Raw genomic sequence first — 4,984 nt, 5'->3', positions numbered from 1 at the left:
ACCCTCCGACAGTGCCCACTCCCCCAGGACTGACCCTCCAATAGTGCCCACTCCCCCAGGACTGACCCTCCAATAGTGCCCACTCTCCCAGGACTGACCCTCCGACAGTGCGGCACTCCCTCTGCACTGACCCTCCGACAGTGCGGCGCTCCCTCAGCACTGACCCTCCGACAGCGCCCACTCCCTCAGCACTGACCCTCCGACAGTGCGGCGCTCCCTCAGCACTGACCCTCTGACAGTGCGGCGCTCCCTCAGCACTGACCCTCTGACAGTGCGGCGCTCCCTCAGCACCGACCCTCCGACAGTGCGGCGCTCCCTCAGCACTGACCCTCCGACAGCGCCCACTCCCTCAGCACTGACCCTCCGACCGTGCGGCGCTCCCTCAGCACTGACCCTCCGACAGTGCGGCGCTCCCTCAGCACTGACCCTCTGACAGTGCGGCGCTCCCTCAGCACTGACCCTCTGACAGTGCGGCGCTCCCTCAGCACCGACCCTCCGACAGTGCGGCGCTCCCCCAGCACTGACCCTCCGACAGTGCGGCGCTCCCTCAGCACCGACCCTCCGACAGTGCGGCGCTCCCCCAGCACTGACCCTCCGACAGTGCGGCACTCCCTCAGCACTGACCCTCCGACAGTGCCCACTCCCTCAGCACTGACCCTCCGACAGTGCGGCACTCCCTCAGCACTGACCCTCCGACAGTGCGGCGCTCCCTCAGCACTGACCCCCCGACAGTGCGGCACTCCCTCAGCACTGGTGCCCAACCGTTGAGCTGGTTCGAGGTGATTGCCCATCCCCGAGGGTCTGAATCGAATCTTCCTGTGCTGACAGTCGGAGGCTGATTGGCGTACGGCACATACCTGACTTTCAGAGGATACTGAGGTCAAAGAAAGTCCTGCTCTGGCCCAGTGCTGGTTTGAATAGGATAGATGACCACAGCTTGACATCGAATCCCTGAACGGGCGGGCGGTAGCCCGAGGTGAATGTTTCGTGGCACCGGGAAAACAGGAGCCGGCCCATAATCCACCTGGATTCCCATGGCAACCAAAGGCAGGGAGTCAATTACAAAATGAAAACCAGGAAAAGGCCGAGGCGACATTTGGAGGGGGGGGAGGGGGGGGGGTAGGTGCCAGCCATTGGCCCAGATCCTTTCAATGCTGGGGAGGGGGGGGCAAATCTACCTCGCAAGATGGAGCTCCACCATTGGCTGTTTTCTGTTTTGTTTTATTGGTTATATAATACGCCTCCAAAACATCTGCATTAATGATACTAAATTTACACAAGTCTTTCCAACCCTCTCTCTCTCTCTCTCTCTCCCCTCTGCCTCTTGCTCCTCCCTCCATTTTATCGCCTCGCGCCCTCCTGAACTACAAAAGAAACAGAAGCCGTGACAACTCCGTGGTCTCCCTCTCCCCCTCCCGTCCCCCCCAGGCGCCCACCCCCCCGATACGCCCCCACACGCCCTCCTCCCCCGCCCTACCCCACCCACCCCGTTCCCACCCAATCCCCCCCCGCCCCACCCCCTCCCCCCACCCCAAGAAAACAAGAGAAACGAAATAAAAGCGAAAGGTTGGCAGGGTGCCCGGGGGGTAGGGAGAAGGAGTGTCACTGCCCCGAGACTTCGCCCACCAACTCCACGCCGTGTTGTTGTAACTGAGCCCGCAGCACAGCGTTCTCACTCTTCAGCTCCTCGATCTGTGGAGACACAAACACACATCGGGCGTGAACCCCCCAGGAGGCCACTCGGCCGGTCCGCGCCAGGCTAGCCCGCGCTCCCACTGAGACCGATACACCCGGACCCCCAAACCCCTCCCCACCAGGCACCCCCACCCCCACCGAGACCGATACTCCCCGACCCCCAAACCCCTCCCCACCAGGCACCCCACCCCCACCGAGACCGATACTCCCGACCCCCAAACCCCTCCCCACCAGGCACTCCACCCCCACCGAGACCGAGACCGAGACCGATACTCCCCGACCCCCACCAAGACCGAGACCGATACTCCCGACCCCCACACCCCACCCCCACCAAGACCGATACTCCCCGACCCCCACACCCCACCCCCACCGGCCACCACACCCCCACCGAGACCGATACTCGCCGACCCACACCCCTACCCACCAGGCACCACATCCCCACGCACCGGGCACCCACCCCCCTATAGAGACTGATACTTCCTGACCCCCACACCCCTACCCACCAGGCACCACACCCACATAAAGACCAATACACTTCAAACCCCACCTAACGGACACCACGCTCCCATAGAGACGGATACTCCCCAATTCCCCCGCACCCCTACCCAACGGGCACCGCACCCACCACCGAGACTGATACACCCCAAATCCCACACCCCTACCCACTGGGCACCACGCTCCCAAAGAGACCGATACACCCCAACCCCCACACTCCTTCCTATTGGGCCCGTCACCCCAGACTGATACTCCCCAAACCTCTCACCCCTACCCAGGGCAGGGTCGGGCGGGCTGGGGGAGGGTGGGGAATGAGAAGGGGGAAGAGGCGGTCAGCCCCATGAGGGATGGGGTAGGCACTAGCCGAACTCACCTGTTGCCGCAGTAATTCGTTGTCTAACTGCAGCCTCTCTGTGTCCCTTGAAGCTTTCCTGCATTCGCTGGTTAGTCTGTCGGAGCTCCCGGATATAATCACACGCTTTGGATAGGATTCCCCCTTTACTCTGCACCCAGGCACGGAGAGAGACAGGTAGAGACAGGGTCAGAGAGACAGAGACAGGGTCAGAGAGAGATAGAGAGACAGAGACAGGGTCAGAGAGAGAGAGAGAGAGAGAGAGAGAGAGAGAGACAGTGACAGGGTCAGAGACAGGGTCAGAGAGAGATAGAGAGACAGAGACAGGGTCAGAGAGAGAGAGAGAGACAGAGACAGGGTCAGAGATAGAGAGACAGAGACAGGGACAGAGAGAGAGAGAGAGAGAGAGAGACAGTGACAGGGTCAGAGAGAGAGACAGGCAGAGACAGGGTCAGAGAGAGATAGAGAGACAGTGACAGGGTCAGAGATAGAGAGACAGAGACAGGGTCAGAGAGAGAGAGACAGGCAGAGACAGGGTCAGAGAGAGAGACAGAGACAGGGTCAGAGAGAGATAGAGAGACAGAGACAGGGTCAGAGAGAGAGACAGAGACAGGGTCAGAGAGAGATAGAGAGACAGAGACAGGGTCAGAGAGAGAGACAGTGACAGAGACAGGGTCAGAGAGAGATACAGAGACAGGATCAGAGAGAGATAGAGAGACAGTGACAGGATCAGAGAGGGAGACAGGGTCAGAGAGAGAGACAGGCAGAGACAGGGTCAGAGAGAGAGACAGAGACAGAGACAGGGTCAGAGAGAGATACAGAGACAGGATCAGAGAGAGAGAGAGAGAGAGAGAGAGAGAGACAGGCAGAGACAGGGTGAGAGAGAGAGAGACAGGGTGAGAGAGAGAGAGAGAGAGAGAGAGACAGGGTCAGAGAGAGAGAGAGAGAGAGACAGGCAGAGACAGGGTGAGAGAGAGAGACAGAGACAGGGTGAGAGAGAGAGAGAGAGAGAGAGAGAGATACAGAGACAGGATCAGAGAGAGAGAGAGAGAGAGAGAGAGACAGGGTCAGAGAGGGAGAGAGACAGTGACAGGGTCAGAGAGAGAGAGACAGAGACAGGGTCAGAGAGAGAGAGAGAGACAGAGACAGGGTCAGAGAGAGAGAGAGACAGAGAGAGAGAGACAGAGACAGGGTCAGAGAGAGAGAGAGAGACAGGCACAGGGTCAGAGAGAGAGACAGAGACAGGGTCAGAGGACAGGCAGAGACAGGGGTCAGAGAGACAGGCAGAGACTGAGAGAGAGACAGGCACAGGGACAGAGAGACAGAGACATGGTCAGAGAGAGAGAGAGACAAAGACAGGGACAGAGAGACAGAGACAGGGACAGGGACAGAGAGAGAGACAGGCACAGGGTCAGAGAGACAGAGACATGGTCAGAGAGAGAGAGAGACAAAGACAGGGACAGAGAGACAGAGACAGGGACAGAGAGAGAGACAGGCACAGGGTCAGAGAGACAGGCACAGGGTCAGAGAGAGAGACAGGGACAGGGTCAGAGAGAGAGACAGAGACATGGTCAGAGAGAGAGAGAGACAAAGACAGGGACAGAGAGACAGAGACAGGGACAGAGAGAGAGACAAAGACAGGGACAGAGAGACAGGCAGAGACAGGGTCAGAGAGAGAGAGAGAGAGACAGAGACAGGGTCAGAGAGAGAGAGAGAGACAGGCACAGGGTCAGAGAGACAGGCACAGGGTCAGAGAGAGAGACAGGGACAGGGTCAGAGAGAGAGACAGAGACAGGGTCAGAGAGAGAGAGACAGAGACAGGGACAGAGAGACAGGCAGAGACAGGGGACAGAGAGAGAGAGAGACAGAGACAGGGTCAGAGAGAGAGAGACAGAGACAGGGACAGAGAGAGGGACAGAGACAGGGTGAGTGAGAGAGAGAGAGAGAGAGAGAGAGAGACAGGGTGAGAGAGAGAGAGAGACAGGGTGAGAGAGACAGGCAGAGACAGGGTCAGAGAGAGAGAGACAGAGACAGGGTCAGAGAGAGAGAGAGACAGAGACAGGGTGAGAGAGAGAGAGAGAGAGAGAGAGAGAGACAGGGTGAGAGAGAGAGAGAGACAGGGTGAGAGAGAGAGAGAGAGAGAGAGAGACAGACAGAGACAGGGTCAGAGAGAGAGAGAGACAGAGACAGGGTGAGAGAGACAGAGACAGAGACAGGGACAGGGACAGAGAGAGAGAGAGACAGAGACAGGGTGAGAGAGAGAGACAGAGACAGGGTGAGAGAGAGAGAGAGAGAGAGAGAGAGAGAGAGAGAGAGACAGGGTCAGAGAGAGAGAGAGAGAGAGAGAGAGAGAGACAGGCAGAGACAGGGTGAGAGAGAGAGACAGAGACAGGGTGAGAGAGAGAGAGAGAGAGAGAGAGAGAGAGAGAGAGAGACAGGGTC

This window comes from Chiloscyllium punctatum, chromosome 34, assembly GCF_047496795.1.
Source record: "Chiloscyllium punctatum isolate Juve2018m chromosome 34, sChiPun1.3, whole genome shotgun sequence".
NCBI lineage: Eukaryota > Metazoa > Chordata > Chondrichthyes > Orectolobiformes > Hemiscylliidae > Chiloscyllium > Chiloscyllium punctatum.
The sequence above is the reverse complement of the archived record's forward strand: the minus strand, read 5'-3'. Positions refer to the sequence as shown.